This window comes from Palaemon carinicauda, chromosome 17 (assembly GCF_036898095.1).
Source record: "Palaemon carinicauda isolate YSFRI2023 chromosome 17, ASM3689809v2, whole genome shotgun sequence".
NCBI lineage: Eukaryota > Metazoa > Arthropoda > Malacostraca > Decapoda > Palaemonidae > Palaemon > Palaemon carinicauda.
This window is the reverse complement of record NC_090741.1, coordinates 114,523,189-114,542,042: the sequence shown is the minus strand read 5'-3', so window position 1 is coordinate 114,542,042 and position 18,854 is coordinate 114,523,189. Positions and strand designations below refer to the sequence as shown.

Genomic DNA, 18,854 nt, shown 5'->3' with positions numbered 1-18,854 from the left:
AAAAAGTTCTTTATATATTTTAGTTTACTAATATTAAAAATACATCTGCACGAGACACATTATTTCTGGTTTTGATATCTATTTTACCATTAACGTAACTGCTAATTTTCCTCAACTTCTGTCCTGAGATGTCAATGTTTCGTCTTAAATAAATTATCCTTTAATGTAGAAAATGAGATCAGTATATAAAAGCTCCATTGGAATTGAAGTGATTTGCATCCGGCTACCGAGCCCTTAATGTAGGGATAACGGTGGGAAAGAAGAATGCGTCATTTGGATTTAGCTTTAGCTTGGCCTGTGGTAGAAGTGTAAAAACACTAACGTGCGTCCCGTGTGTTGTAGAAAGTGATTGAAAGAACAGCTACTGTCTTGCAGTCTTACTTTTTAGCAGAGGGCTATGTCCACTGCCAGACTACGAGGCCCTTTATTCGCCAAAATCATAATCATAAACCATACTTGATGTTATTAGAGGGGCCATGAGGCAACCGACCCCTTAATGTAGGGATAACGGTGGGAGAGAAGAATGGGTCATTTGCATCTAAGGTAGAAATAGAAGCAATAACTAAATATAATACGATATCGTCCAATGGGTCATACTCTAATTTTAACATCCTGCGTAAATATTCCCATTTATTTTAGAGAACGCTATTAATACCTCTCTTCTGGGTCTGCTTCATTGAAGTGTGACTTGAAAATTTCTTCTTATGATCAAAGGTTTGTTAAGAACATGACATAGATTTGAAATCTTTCCGGGATAAGGCTGAGATGGAAGTTTATTATTAAGTATTAGCGTTATATTTTCTATCTACAGATTTTTTATGTAAAGAGAAGCTCTTGCTGGAGGAGTCCGTATGTGTCGAACAATGCTCTGATAAAACTCGATAAGCCAAAAGACTTAACAAAATCCTTTGATTTTTGTCGGTCTGGAGAGGGAGGGGAACCACAAGCCTTGCTTCAATGTTGGAAAATCAACAAACCTCTTTCACTTGAAATCAAAGTCCCTCTGAGAAAAAAAAAAAAATCGGCTTTCATGCGGAGGAAGAAACCTTTTGTAATGTTTCTCAGCTGTGTTCAAGAAGTGCGAAACAGCAGATATTGCAAAAAAACGGCAATACTAAACTCAACCATTTTTTATTCGTTCACTTCCACATTTCTTCTTTCTTTTCTGATAACAGGAAATAAGATTAAAATAGTTAAACAAGTTTTATCTTACCCAATCTCTTTTCATTCATTTAAGTAGTATTTTTCGAATTATCAATTGCTCATTAACCTGACATATGTTTCCCCTATTTAGGGTGCAGGAACTTGGAATATATAAGGATTTGCGCAGCAAGATTTAATCTATTTTTGCATTGATGGGACAAGGAGATGAAAATCACCCTACAAGGGATAAAAATCATCTCTTCAATAATTCGAATGCTGTATTATTCATAAAACAAATACCGAGACAATGTTTTTCTTTTTCAAATATTTAGAGATCATAGTTTTTTTAACCTGCGACTTATTATAACTAAAATTAATTTGGAGCTCCCAATGGTAGATATATATATATATATATATATATATATATATATATATATATGTGTGTGTGTGTGTGTGTGTGTATGTAAATATATATATATATATATATATATATATATATATATATATATATATATGTATATATATATATATATACATATATATGTATATATATATATATATATATATATATATATATATACACATATATATACATATATATATATATATATATATACATATATATATATATATATATATATATAAATTTATATATATATATATGTATATATATGTATATATATATATATATATATATATATATATATATATATATATATATATTTATATATATATATTTATATATATATGTTATATATATATATATATATATATATATATATATATATATATATATATATATACATATATATATATATATATATATATATATATATATATATATATATATATATATATATATATATATATATATTTATTATGCGACGAACATATGAAATTTTCTATATATTTTAAAGTTTTTTGTTCCTATTTTCTAGCTTATATTACGTATTTGATTGCATATTGATAAGGTTAAGGAAAATCTGTTGCTTTCATTATCATTTGGAACTTCCTTAAACTCCATTATCATCTAAGTCAAGTTAGAATTTATGATTTTCTCTTAACTCTCACATTATAACCAATGAATTTCAATATAAATTTAACTGATTTTTGTAATACTGCCTTTGATTCCCGTGAAGTAAATACGTAGGCAATGATTCTTGTATAAATCCAAATAGATTTATTATTATAATTAATCTGCAAATATTACTATTTACAATAAGATGTCAAAGGTCCTTATTTCTTATTTGGTTTCTTTACGATATTTTCATCAGCATTTCGTTGCTACCAGGAAGTATAAAGTATTTTATTGTCCCTTTTTATTTGTGCTTTTAAGTAGAGATAATTGTATAAGTATCAGCAATCATGAATGCAAATAAGATTAGATTGCAAATAAATAGAATTTCAATGATACAAGCGCTCATGTATATGAATTACTAGGAGTGAAGTATGAAATTAGAATTAAAAATTTTGAACGATTCAATTGTTAGCAAAATATAATAAAAACAAGGCTATGTTCCCATATGTATTTTTGTTTGAAAGAAAGAACTTTACGAATTCCTTCTGTAGGAAATGTTTATGCCTATTGATTCAAGTTATTTACAAGGCTCTGCCTCATATATGGTACGAAATGAGAAATAGAAATTAATAGATGAATTTCAAAACTACTTTAATAAATGATAAAATCTATTCCAATCGGTATTAAATAAACTATTATTAATAATGAATCACCTCTATTAAGAATTCCATTATCACTAATAGATTGTATCTGGATGATGACGCTGCCAATCAGCCGTAAATAGAACTTTCGGACTCCAATCTGTAATACAAATGACGCTTTGCTCGCTGCTTACTGCATTACGTACGGTAGAAATAATTCATTTATGGCTTTTTTAATCATCCAGCATTCAGAGAGATTGCTTTCAGATAATTAGCTTAACGTTATATGACAAATATAATAAACTAAACTGCTAGATATGCACAATGCTCAATATGAGTAATCCTAAAACTAAGGCAAAACTCAATATCGTATTTTACAAAAGGTAAATCGGCAGCCAGCCTCAAAAATTCCCAATAGCATAAAACAGTATTGCATATCAAACACTTTGATCCCAGGTATAACCATCGAGTATTTTTGACTTTGATTCATTATTTTCTCATTGAAATTTTTATAGAAACTAAAACATTGAAACATGTGAATCGATTTTCAAAAGCGTGAAATATTCTCAACACTGCCAGCAACATTATGATATTTTCTATAGCACCAAAATATTCATAGTCATCATGAAAAGTTTTTTAATCTTATTGCCTAATCTAAACACTATGGAGGGATACCCAATTGTGGTAGTTTTCTATGATAATTATAAAACAACTTGAAAATAAAAGGTTAATTTAGGATGATCACGGCCGATTTAAAAGGATTTTTTTATATTCATTCTCCTTTATACAGGATTTGCAACTTTAGACATTTACAAACTATGAAGGCTTAGAAATAAACCCTAATACTTAGGAAAGGAATGTAAGTGATCAAACATTGTAGAAGTAAAAACAATACTTATCAATTTGTCTAAAACAAAATATATGTAATTTAATCGACCGGTCAAGAAACTCCTTTGACGGGATTGGTAGTCTTGGTCAATTAAAACAGGGCAATAATGTCTTTGGGGCAGGATTTGTGTTTGTAACCCTGACGAGGAAGATGACATGGAAAGGAACTTTGAGACTTGGGGTGAAAGTGTATTGTCACTTTAAGTTATTGACTACTAACTTAACAAGAAAGAGGGACCAATTTCATATCAAATAAATGCAAGTGGATTATGCCTAGTGTAAACAGGGCATTTAATTATTCCATACCCTACTTCGAGTATGAAGCTTATTAAACTTCCAAATATAAACAGATATGTAATCAATCTTGTTTTCGACATTAAAGTTTGTTCAGCTTCTTATACTCTCTCTCTCTCTCTCTCTCTCTCTCTCTCTCTCTCTCTCTCTCTCTCTCTCTCTCTCTCTCTCTCTCTCTCTCTCTCTCTCGTATATATATATATATATATATATATATATATATATATATATATATATATATATATATATATATATATATAGTTTTCTCTTCCTTCCTATACTTCGTTTACAATGTCTATTGACCAATTTTGTTAATTTTCATTACATATCCTGTCCATGTCCATTTCCTTTTGTTACAATTTGTTAGAATATCGTCTACTTTAGCCTGCTCCCGTTATCCATGTTGCTCTTTTTCTGTCTCTTAGTGGTAATCCTCTTTTTATTCTTTCCATAACTCTCTGAGTTATAACTATCTTATGTTCTAAGGCTTCAGTAAGGCTCTGAGTTCCTGATACATAACTTAATACTGGTAGGGCCATCTAATTAAAAATGTTCCTTTTAGATAAATTTTCTTAAATTTTCGTTTACTTTTTTGCCTTTTCTAAACACTTTCGAAGAATATTCTATGTGTTCAGACGTCTGTTTAGATTACTAGAACAACTTATGAATAAAAGAATAGTTCAGGATGAAGATGGCTGAAACATAAGTTATAATATATATTCATCTTTAATCATGATTTTTAAATTTTCGCATCTATAAATGCTAATGGATCACCTTGCGTAAATTAGAATAGGTGAGTAAAGAGCATAGAGTTATGAACACTACTTTTATATCTCTATGAAACAAAATATGTGCCATTTCTTTCACGTATAGTCGATGGATTACAAAACTCTCGTTCCTGTTTTACATAACAGGTACGTTCAAATTAAACCTTATTTATTCATATGTTCTATTTTGTAATATGTATAATTTGGATAAACTGACTCATTAAAAAAACAATCTTAGTTTGGATATTAAAGTCTGTGCTGCAGAAATCATGTAATTTCATAGGCTGAAGGAATTTAGACGGCCTATTTACAGTTAATTGCCTGATTCATTATCTAAATAGGCTCGCTTAGACCGCATCATCCGGCCTAGTAGTACCCTTATTAGAAAAGGGTCCTTCTTGATTCCCTTATAGATCATTGAAAATACGAGAACATTTTTTTCCACTTACTAGTAATGAGATAGTGATTTGATTACCTGTTCACGTTAAGTTCATTTTTACTAAACATCTCGAGAATTAGTTAATATCACTGGGCCTTTGGTGTTTCATAAGGACAATAAACTTCTGGAATTTATTTGGAAATATTCATATTGATAGAATCTTAAGCATAATATAATGGCAATTTAATCAATAATATTGATAATGATATTTCATGAACAGGTATGTTTATAAGGAAATTATCATAATTTTCATCATCATTATAATTATCATTGGTTTGAGCAGTTGAAGAAACCATACTGGTATTTCGGTGACAAATCATGTCCAGTACTTGTAAGTGGCGCGGGTTCGATCCCAATATGAGGTAGAAATTTGTTATTATTATTATCGTCATAATATCATCATTACTGCGTTTTCATATTCTTCTCCGAACAATAAATTCCCTATGGAATAGAAATAAGCCATAATGCTTAAAGATCTGTTAAGGTAACAAGAGAAAATCATTGACTTTCATCTTTGAGGAAAATATAAAAACATGAAGTTTCCTTAGCAGTGATTTAGTTTTTTTATCAGTTAGAAAATTCTGGTACAGCAAACATATCTGCTATTTTACAAATATATTACAATCACAAGACTATAGAATGAGCAAAATACATTATAATAAATTTTTCTCTTTCTTCAAACCAAATCCTGTTCACGACCCTAATAAGTGCTACAGGAGACTTTGTCTCGCTTCAACTTACAAAGTTCGTCCTTGATTCATTGTCTGAATCATGTTCAAACTTTGATAACTAAACTTTGAAACAATATTCTTATTTTCTTCCCACATTCTCCGCTACCTATTCTTCATTACCGTCTCCCATATATGGTTTATTACATCTTAAAAAGTTTGGGAGCAGAGGCTGTGAGTTCTTCATAAGAATATTCAGGTATTATAGCAGTAAAGGTAGATGAATGTTTAAACAATAAAGAAGCGCAAGTATTAGAATATTTAAAACGTAGTGACGTAAGTAACATTATCAAGATTGAGAAACTAAAAACTTTTATTACATTTTAATAGATATATAAAGTATATGCGCTATGAAGATATTTGAATATATCCCTAGGAAAAAAGTTCTTATTTCTCATCGTTATTTTATTCTAACAGAGAAATATAAAGGCATTTACAATTTATGTTATTTTATTCTATTACTGCTTTTCTTGGAAAGGCGCACACGAGAAAATGGACAGAATAACGTAGGTTTTAGTTAATAATGGTTTTTCTAACATTGATAAATGGTACAACAGTAAACCACCAGCCAATACAGAAAACTCAACAAAAATAATTCATATTACAACGGCCTTATGCACCAAAACTACCTTGATAATGGAAAGGCCATGAAAAGTATCAAAGTCAGTTTTATTCCTCTAGAGAAGGAACTAAAGTTAACATCATCATTTACTATCAGCCTGTAAAAAGTAGAAACTTTGTTATGAAAACACATCCTGCCCCTGCCTTGCAGAATAACCTGAAGAGGACAAACTTAGTATACTAATGCAAATGACCAGTCCAGGGATGTCCTGTCACCTACATTAGGATGACCACGACGCTTCTCTCTAAAAGATTATCCTGCCACGTGCAACAAGGAGAAATAAAAACGCACTGTCTGCAAGACAATAATTCCAACATAACGAATGAACACGTGACAAAAAATATGGATGTCAATGACACTATTTCCGATAGATTCCGCCTTTGGATACTGGAACATCTGTAAATTCTACAAGAAAAGCCCACCCTCAACGCTGCGCAAGATATTATCTTATTGTCTATGAGAAAACGGCCTGATGTCACAACCTGACCTTAAACAGTCCAGGTCATAACAGATACAGTATCTGGACCGTGACAATAAGAAACCTGAATTTTTCAGCTCCGATAGGCCCAGTAACAGGGTAAATCCCTTTCTTCTTCTTCTTTGTAAGAACGAACATTTCTCAACTTGTTGGTCGTTTCTGGAAATCGAGAAAAAAAATATCTGGATTTTTTTTTCTGCCTAGAGTTTGTAAGTAGAGACTTGTAAATGGTTTTACAGAAACTTTTGTCCTGTCAAGGAAAGATTTATTGAAAGATAAACATTTGAGTAACGAATATCAACAAATCCCGAATCAATTATTGATATAGGGCTTTTAAGGTATATCTGAAATAAGAAAGAAAAAAAAAAAGAAATTATCATTGCAAAGAAATAAATAACAAATAAACCATATTCTTGTTTATAAAAAATACGTGAACACAAATGCTATCTGACTGCGAAGCTAACAATTGGGGTTGTGTTGGTTTCCAAAGAAAGGTCATTGTGGAATCCCAGGTCTTACATTGCTCGGCGCAATGAATGGGAGGGAAGAAATGTGCCATAAATATGGAATATTTTTCTGATGAATATTTTCTACGTTGTTATTATTAGTTTTAGCTTTACGTACGTTTTTACTTGTTCACGTATGTGTTATAGTGTAATACTAAACGTTGATTCTTTCTTTTAAATGATTTCTTTTTGTTTTAAACCTTTTTTTTAAGAGATGATTTTTGCAAACTAAGAAAAATTTATCCTGAGTATTGAATTATGAATCATTGGTTAGAAAAATCCTTTATATAAATCATTGTTGTGATTCAAATAGATTTTTGCAGAAAGAAGATGAATATTATTTTATGCACGGAATTTTCATTGAGAGAGAGAGAGAGAGAGAGAGAGAGAGAGAGAGAGAGAGAGAGAGAGAGAGAGAGAGAGAGAGAGAGAGAGATGAGATTCAGGGCCTCTGTAATACAGGTTTTTTGCAATAATTTTTTATCTATGAATTTCATAAATATAACGCTTATTCAGAATGCACATTATATCTACACATAAATTTTGTCTATATTCTGCATTACGTAGGTTGAATAAATTTGCTACTTTAAATGTAAAAGTGACGTTTTTTGAAGACGGGCCAACTTACTCAGAGAAAAGGTTTCGAACGCACTCGTTACGTAACTTATGACGGCATTTCTTCCCTCTTTCTTGATCGATGATTGGCTATACGTAACGAAGGCTATACCTCTGCCAACAATGACACAAAAGTTTAAATAAAAGCAAAGCAGTACACCTTTATGAACTCTGAAACCTCTCCACTGATAATTGTCATAATGAATAAATCAACAAAATATGTTAATAGATACAAAAACACTTCGATTTTTTGTCTAACTCCCAAAATAACTTTCCTAAGAAATTACAGTCTACTTTATAGGTCACAGTCAGATTGACAAGGTATAGGGAATAGTTGGTAATTTTCAGAAACGTAGTAGACAAACTTGATTTGATAACTGCTATATCCAATGTCAAGCAATTTTTATTTATTGTCTATCTACCTACCTATTTACTGTTAAAAAAAAAAAAAAAAAAAAAAAAAAAAGAAAAATAGCCGGCACCGTATTTTGGCTTTAAACCTTCACCAATAATTATCGTCAGAATGATGACTTCATGAGGCTCCACCCACTTTGGCCTCGTTATAATTCAGGATAACACAGAAGGCTATCATGGGCATTGTTGGATCAGAAAATTTAAATTCTGGCTATAAAAACTCATTTCTCGAGTAGTTGTAATTAGTGCTAAATGATCCTCAAGGATCCCAGCAGTTGGCCTAAACGTTTAATTCATGTATACTACTGTTGCGGCACTACTGCTACAGTAGTATTACTACGCTAGCACAGATACCCCACCTACATTTATGTATCGTTCCGCCATTCATAAGGTCTTTGTCATGTTTTTTCACTGTGCAATAAGCCATGGCCTCCTCAGAAATTAAGTTTAACATTAGATGATAGGTTATTTCATTGAGCTGACAAATTATGGTAACTGGGTATGTTATTGCCGATGTTGAAGCTAAAGATAAAGTATGCTATCATTCCTTCATTGCATTATCATCTTTACTACTATTTGTTTTGCTACATGTAGTAATTATTTTAAAGGAAAAATGAATTATGTTCACTTTACTTCTATGAATTCCCATTAGATGTACAAATAAAACTCCTACAACTATTCATGATTTATTTACAAAATGCAGTCATCATCACTCTCGAGGAAAAGATCATCTTCCCCGTCCTCATCATCACTGGCCAGCCTAATGATGACTGGTTCTACTGTCTCTTGGATATTGTCCGACCCCCAATACTCCTCTTCGAAATGACGGGATTGTCAAACTGCTCCTGCCCACACTTCTGGGGTAACAGAAAGTCTGGCTTCCTCCAACCTGTCCTGCAGGTCGGATCGAGTAAATCAACGGAGGGAGGAACATACGTGTCTCTTCATGAACCCCCACACCTGTTCAATTGCATTGAGTTCGGGGTGAGCGGGGGGGGGGGGGGGGGGGGGCAAACGCACAACCTAATGGCCCCATTCCCGGATGTTGTTGTTAATCTCATACCTTCGCTCCGGCCGATTCTTTTGGCAAATAAGCAGCAGCTCCGAGCGTGTGGCAGAAGGTCGGAACAATATCCTGCGCTGTTCTAGCCACCTGACGAGAGAACATAATAGAACATTAATACCTTAAAGATAGATCATAAATTGATACATGTAGTACAAGCAATAAAGTGAAATTTGATCAAGTTCCCATTAAAATAGGTTAATTGACTCTTCGAACAATTTATATATATATATATATATATATATATATATATATATATATATATATATATATATATATATATATATATATTATATGTGTGTGTGTATGTGTGTATATGCATATATATATATATATATATATATATATATATATATATATATGTATATATATACACACACACACACATATATATATATATATATATATATATATATATATATATATATATATAAATGTACATATATACACACACATATATATATATATATATATATATATATATATATATATATATATATCTATATATATATATATGTAAACACACACACACACACACACATATATATATATATATATATATATATATATATATATATATATATATATATATACATATATAAATTGGAAGTCATTATAATTACCTGATGAAATCTGCCTTTTTGGTTGCTGATGTGGGGCATCGACTTTCCTCGAGCAGTGTGCTTTGATATGGTGCATTATCAAGCACAAGTACAGATGGCTCGGGAAGGGATGGCAGAAGTTGCGTCGTTAGCCACTGTTTGAACAACTTTGCATTCATCTCGCCCTGGTAGTCTCCCTGATTGGTCTTGGCCAGGTAGCACAGGTATGAACCATCTATAAAGCCCTCATTCTTGCCAGCTGCCACCACCACAAAACGCTCACCTTCTCCAGGAGGAACCTGACGACTGTAAGTGGGGCTGGTGATATCCTGCGTAGTGTCTGCCCATTCCCTGTTGTGGGCCATCCTCGTCGTGAACCAGGTTTCATCTACGAAAACGACCACTCTCCCCTCCTCCTGCTGGCGTCGTAGATCACGGAGAGCAGTTATCCGGCGGCATACAATTTCCAGAGACTCCTTCCTTACATACATCTTACGTTGGGAAGTTTTATACTTAAATCCCATAGAATGCAAGAGTTGAAGTACTGAAGTCCATGATGTCATTTCTGGAATAATGCCAGCTGTTTTGAGATCATTTGTCAAGGAACCAACAGTTAAAATGCTCCTTTTCGGCAAACTTTCTGTGGATACAGCGACGAATGGCACCAATCATAAAGTTATCAAAAACAGGCGGCACTTGTGATCCTGACGATGGTGAAGGAACGGAACTGGAAGCACGGTTGACGGTGACCCTCACTGCACCTGCAGTCATGCCCAAAACATAGCCAACAGGTCGTGCGGCCTAAGAAGAAGAACAAAAATTATATCGGATGATCCGTTGGTCTGATAGAGATTTTAGCTCAAAAATCTTATTTTAACAAAAATAGTTATATAAAGACTGTTTACATACAATCTCTCTCTTTCTCTCTCTCTTTGTGGCATAGTGAATAGTTAATGGAAATGTTCAAAAGCCTGAATGACATTACAAGTATTATAATCATGTTACACTAAATACAAATCAGACCATAAACATTGGATTTAAACTAGAAACTGAATAATTACTTATTTGGGCTATAGTAAATATGGCCACGGGCTTTCTCTTGACTGTATAAAGTTGCAAGTCGTAAGACAAATGCAGTTTTGCAACCACGGGGGCAATTCCAAATCCTGTTAGCCATTCTTGACTGTTATGAGTTTCATAGTCGATGGAACAAGTTGAATGGGTGTCTGGTGGATGGGCGGGGCAAAATTTTGTCAAAAGGTGTTTACATTGATTACGTAATGAATGTTTTCGACTCTTGGCTCGTTATCACTGGCCATGGCGTCGGCTAGATCATTTTTACTCTATAAAAATTAAAAATATCGGGTTTAGGTTATTGATGATGCCCGACAAAATTTGTGTGTGGTTGTAAAATATGCATATGTCAACTTTCAGCTACATCCGATGCTTTGGTAAGGAGCAAAGTCCAAAAAACCGTGTTACAGAGGCCCTGAATCTCATAGTAGTTCATGAAAATAAATAAACCAAGGATGAAAAACAAGATGATGAATCATATTCATTTGCTTTTCAAAGCTCATTTAATAATCATTTAGCTGACGGTCACATTAAAAGATTCAATTGGAAGTCAAATTTATTTAATTTTTTTTTTCTATTTAAACGTTAAAGTTTTCTCTTTGTTTAAATTTATAATCACTGAATAACAATTGTAAAATTTCTTAGTATTTTAAAGAATTCTATATCTTTACTTACTGAATTTGAAACAGTTTGTAATAAGATTTTCTGAAAAATATATGGTGAATTAGCGATGGTGGAGCGGTATTTGATAAAAAAAAGTCAATGAAGCTAAAAGTTAAAATCTATAGCACAGTAATAACATCAATGTTGATGTATTTATCGGAAACTTGGGCTCTAAGACAGAAATGAGAACACTAAGCCAGATTATGTGAATATTACTGTTAGAAAGATTGGAAAATGATAAAATAAAGAGAATGGCAGGCGTTGTAAAGATTACAGAGGTGACAAGAGTGCCACGACTGAAATAGTGGGCACGTGTTGAGGATGGAGGATTGGGGGTGGGGGGATGAGGAAGGTTTGGGAGGACCCTGGTAGGGGGAGAAGATTGAGAAATAGGTAATTGATAGATAGCGAGATAAGGTGGGGGATGATAAAAAGAGAATAGGTTTGTTGGAATAAGAGGCCTTTAATAGAAGGCATTGGATAGGACCTATCTGGCACTTGACCCCTTAATGGAGAGAAAACGTTGGGAGAGAGTAAGATGAGAAAATATAACCAACAAACAACAACTAAAACGAGAAATATAAAAAAAATGTTATTAGAAAACTAAAAAATTTAAGTCAATAAACAATAGCGCATGCAGTAAAAAAAGCAAACTGCAGACTTAATCAAATGTCAAATGTTCTTTCTCCACGGAAAATATAGACAGTAGATAAGAAAAAAATGTATGTCGACAGAATATACAAACTTTGTAATTTCTGTTAAGATAAAGAGAGTCAACAAACGTCGTAAAGGGAAGGAATCTCAACATTTCCTGCCCTTTTGCCTTCTCTGTTCCCTCGCTCTTGTCGTCATTTCCCTCTCCTTCTGCTCCTCCTCCACCTCTTCCTCCAACACATCAGTGGTCTCTTCTTCTTCCCCATCTTTTTTTTCACTCATCCTCAAACTAAAAATGTCTCACTCTGTCAGGTTTCTTTTCTTCAGGTCTTAGGCTTAAGATATCCTCGACACCCGGGGGAAAAGACTCGCTTTGTTTTCGTTGCTGCCTCTTCTTCTTCCCTGTTTGAATAAGACTTTCCTTTTTGACGAAGATTAGCCGAGCTCACACGTGAAAAGGGGAACCATTCACGAAACAAAAGAGTTTAAAAAGCAATCTCTCGACTCTTATATTTGGTTTTAGGGCTCATTTTTTTTCTATGGAAGAGGTTATAGGCGTTGCATGTCCTTTTCTTGTTATCATTTTTATAAAAAAATAGTTATGCATAAAAATAGGAAAAAAGTTAAAATCTTGTTTACGTCTATCTAATATCTATCCATAATAATATTTCAATTACTTAATAAATTCATTAGACTATTCTCTCGACTGTCCAGTTCAAAGGAATATTTTTTTTTGTCAATTGTTATATATATATCCAGAACAAGATAGTTTTTATCATAACTGACATACATACATACTGGATACAGACACTGAACAAACCTCAGAGAAGTAAATATATATTATATGGATTTTTTTAATGGACAATTTAATACCAAAACTCTGACAAAGATATTATGACGCACATACTTGAAATAAGAACTTTTGTTTTTTATACGGAGGAGGAAAAGCTCAGGAACATCATCATCTCAGTCAGATGTTTCAAGTTATGTAAGACAAGAGGTGTTAAAAGAACCAAGGTAATCCTTCATTCACTTTGTTCTTATCTCCAGTTGTTCATTGAAATATTTTCTTCCTTTTTATTCTGTTACCTCAAATAGATCCCCGGAAACTAAAGATAAGGAAAAAAGAACAATTATATAAATTGAAATAAATATCTATTCATAGAATGTATTAACCTAAAAATAATAAATTCTGTTGATATCAAATTTGTACTTCACCCATTTCCTTATCAAGTACAATGGAGTATAGGGGAATCAACATAATTTAATTGGCAAACGAACCTTCTATTCGAAAATACAGAGATTGAATAGAAAGGTTGTAACTTCAAAATCCTTGAAGAGAATATATCTGAAAATTAATCTGTGCGACATACGAATCTAATTTTCCTTATGTTTCAAAATATTTATTTTTCATTTTGTAACGCATCATCCTGTATCCGAGAAAAACGAACACATGATGCCCTAATTTTGAGTAGAAGATATTTTGCATATATTTCCAGAGAGAGAGAGAGAGAGAGAGAGAGAGAGAGAGAGAGAGAGAGAGAGAGAGATTTAAACATTGATATATAATTACATTGAAGCGTATGGAAGGTTTTGTGACAAATTTACAAAAATTACAGTTACCAAATTTTGTTTTAAATTTTTAAAGATTATTCACAGCTCCAATTCATTTATCAGGTAAGATGTCTTAAGAATTCTATCATTTAACATTTCAAATTAATTTCATGACTGTTTTATAATTCAGTGCTATACCTAAATAGCTTAACAGAAGACTCTTCTTCTGCTCTTGTCATATTTTGGTACCACTCACTTACATACAAACGTATTTGCAATGGAATTGCTAATGATAACAATCCTGACTTTTTCATTTTTGTCTTTATGCGATAAAAGGAAAATCCTTAATGGACTTCTAGCGTCTCACTCTTTCCTTATGGGACTTAAAAGGATAAGTCCTTGTGGATACATAGTAGCTTGTGATACTCTTGTGAGTCCAATTAGCTTTTTTTATCAATTGGAATTGCCTTCAGCTCCATTATCATCTTAGCCATCGTTTTTTATTTCTTTAAAATTTGCATTCTAATGTCCACTTGACTGTGATTTATTATTACCATGCCCCTACATTTAATCCATTTCTTAATATACTTAATGAAAACATTTATTTATTACTGATACTAATAAGTAATCCAAGACCCTCATATTTTATTTGGTTTCTTTGCTAAATCTTCATCAGTATTTCGTTGCTTCCAAGTATATTTTTGTATAGTTTTATTTACACATTGAATTAGAGATAATTGTATAAGTATTTGAAATCAGGAAGTTAAATGAGATTACATAACATATGAATATATTTTAGTTATTAAAAAAAAGTTAGATTACCTGTTAATATTTTTCGTCAGGAAAATAATCACTTTATGAATTCTTCCTGTAGGATCAAAGATTACTTTATAAAAAGAAAAACCTAATAATTTTCAAAGTTCTACCTTAGATATGATACTAAATCTGTAATGTAAAATATGTTACCAGGTTACTTTTACTAAACGATGAAAATCTATTCTAATCGTTACTAATCAAAAATATAATTATCGATGAATCAGCAATAATGACAATTCCATTATCAGTAATAGATTGTATCTGATTGATGACGCTTCCAATGAACCTTCAATAGAAATTTTGGACTCAGTTCTGTAACACTAATCCTGATGTTCACGTTTAGTTTGATGCTTACTGTATTAATAGAATACGAAACTCGGTTATGGCTGTGTACTTATATCAGCCATCCATCCGCTATAGTAATACGGAAAATATTCAGATTGATAAGGAATAACGCTGCTTTCAATTAGATAGCTGTATGTTATATGGCAAATATAAGAAGCCTTAAACGATTATGAAAGCATACACTCTAAATTATTAATTTTAAAACATTAGGCAAAATTATATATTGTGTTGTAAAAGGTTAAATCTACAACACATGCAAAAACTCTCAAAAGAAATAAAACAGTATTTCATATCGCAAGAAAACCATTGGATTTTTTTACACCGATGTTGCATTTACATTATGGAATCTCACAGAAACCAAAACATTGAAAAACAAATTAATATGACTTCAAATGCATCAAATATTCGTAATACTTGGCTATAGCATACATGTTATTAGCAGTAAACTTCTTCAACAATTAATTCAGTTTTAGTGGTCTTTTTTTATTTACTTTTTTTATTTTATTTTATTTATTTTTTAGTTTGATCATAGAAACGTGGTACCAATTGTGGATTAGGCCTATAGGGTTACGTAGTAAATGATTGGGCATATGAAGAGCTGGACATCTGGCGGGCACACCCTGCTGCGGTAGAGCCCTTGGGAACTCCGAAGGGGGCAAAAACAAATCAGCTTGGTTAAACATAGATACTTACCACACACACTATATTTCAGGGTAGCATACACGTCACACTGATTAAGAAATAGTCCATTCCAAAAAAAATCTTTGCCGAATCAGACCGACAGTAAAAATATATATATATATATATATATATATATATATATATATATATATATATATATATATATATATATATATATATATATATATATAAATTTATATATTAGTCTAAAAATAGGCTAGATCAAATATTATTGTTAACACTTGAAACAAAGTTTATATAATTCTACACATCTCAGGAAGTTCATAATGGCCAAAGCCAGACAAATTATCTGCTCCATTATGTCTGTCATACACACTATAAGTAAAATGCTTCATTTAAATATCGAATGCAAATAGTTTCTATTTATTTTCGAAAAGTAAATGAAATTAAGTTAGAAATAAAAGCATCGTTTTCTGTTGGTCTGTAGAAGCCAAAAAAGGCTCTTGCTCTAATGTAACTTTAGATTTTAACAGTTATGGACTCATTGGGAGAGAACTCAGCTTTCAAAGGACAAAAATTATATCCTTTAGTTCTGCCTTTCAAGAAAGCCATCATAGTTCTCATATGAAGTGTGATTTCATTGGCGAAAATTCCTCGTATATGCATTCAGATAATGAACATTCAAACTATCCATGTAAGGGAACTGTACTGTTTAAATATTTGATAAATGAATGATTCATAAAACGTGTTATCCTATAATTATTTAGCCAATTTTAAATTTCCATTCTCCCGCTGATCTTTTAACTGTTTAAAATACAAACAGTGTTCGTCTCAGAGATAAAATGACTCAAGTCTAAATCCGTATTTGGTTTGTTTATAAAACCGAAGTCAATTTCTCTCTTCCTCCAAACTCACCCAAAGTGATTTGAAAGGATTTCCTTCGGATCTCTGAGGAGGATTGCCAAGAACTGTGGATTTTTTAGTTCATTCCTATATGATATTGATAAAATTCATAACAAATAAACTGATTATTGTGCTATTGAGGAATTTGTAAAAATTAAGAAATCGACTCACACTTCACACAGGGACATCTCTCTCTCTCTCTCTCTCTCTCTCTCTCTCTCTCTCTCTCTCTCTCTCTCTCTCTCTAAACACTTAATACACACAATATATATATATATATATATATATATATATATATATATATATATATATATATATATATGTATGTATATACCTATATATATATATATATATATATGTATATATATATATATATATATATATATATATATATATATATATATATATATATGTGACGGGCCTAGAGAGGGTTGTGAACTCAAAGGCAGGATGCAATCAACTGAGTTGTTTATTAAGGAACACTCTCCTTTATATACAAAACCTCAAGGCAACCGGACATAACATGTTCGAGAGACAGACAATATTACAGAGCAAAACCGGAGACATGATCATTCAGGTTCTTTTTAGTGCGAGGGAAGAGTGCAGATACAAGCATAATGTATACAAAATAATTATGTACAATTGTGTGACACGCGTTGGTACATATATATATATATATATATATATATATATATATATATATATGATAAATTTTGCACATTTTTACGTGTTTTTCATATTCAAATAAGCCCTATATATTTTTGATACATTAATGTCTGGATTCTCTTAACGACCTCGGGATCAGAGCCCCAGGCGAAATCACACAAAGACAAGAGCTTGGCTCCGGCCGGGAATCGAACCCTGGTCGGCAAGCTTGTATAGACAGTGACTAAGCCACTTGGCTTCGTAAGTGGCTTAGTCACTGTCTATACAAGCTTGCCGACCAGGGTTCGATTCCCGGCCGGAGCCAAGCTCTTGTCTTTGTGTGATTTCGCCTGGGGCTCTGATCCCGAGGTCGTTAAGAGAATCCAGACATTAATGTATCAAAAATATATATGGCTTATTTGATATATATATATATATATATATATATATATATATATATATATATATATATATATATATATATATATATATTTATATATATATATTCATATATATATATATATATATATATATATGTATACATAAATTATATATATATACACATATATATATATACATATATATATATATATATATATATATATATATATATATATATTTATACATATATATATACAGTATATATATATATATATATATATATATATATATATATATATATATATATATATATATATATATAGTGTGTGTGTGGGTGTGGCTGTGTGCGTGTGTGTGTGTGCTTGTGTGTGTGCACATAACTCTTGTCTTACAAGGAAGTACAACAAAAGTCTTTAATACGTTACCCTTATGTCTGAAAAAATATATATTGATTTTTCCTTTTTTTTAAAAAAAAGGCAGCGCTGCCGCCTTCAGTACAGAATCCCAGGTGTGACAATTACCATTGAAGGAAGTGGGATGTCTGTTCCTGTCAATTTCCATCAGCAAAGGTGTATTGTATTTCGTGGACTTCTGCTCTCAAGGTTTTCTCTCTTTGGGGAAATTCTCTTCGTTTCTTTGACTCGACGACGCTGACATTGCTTGGAATCAAAACTTTGTCTTAGCGTGATATATTTTTTTCAGGAAAAGTAGATAAGATGATTTGAATATTTCAGTGGAAATGATTGGATAGATTATTGCTTTCATGTAAACTTTATATGCATTTTTTTCTGGGAAATTGTTGCAGGAATAAGTGGATATGAATAATAAGAATAATGTATGAAATAATGGTAACAATGTCTATTTGCAAACATGAATTTGATTTTTTTCATGAATTCAGTTCAGGAATTTGAAATAAGATGAAGTAGAATATCAATAAAGATATAGAGGAGAATACTGTC

At 31.7% G+C, this 18,854-nt stretch overlaps 1 pseudogene; it reads right to left on the bottom strand.

Annotated features, from left to right (window-relative positions):
* Positions 1–9,243: 9,243 nt before the first annotated feature.
* LOC137656542 (uncharacterized) lies at positions 9,244–11,395 on the bottom strand (annotated as a pseudogene).
* Between the last annotated feature and the right edge of the window lie 7,459 nt (positions 11,396–18,854).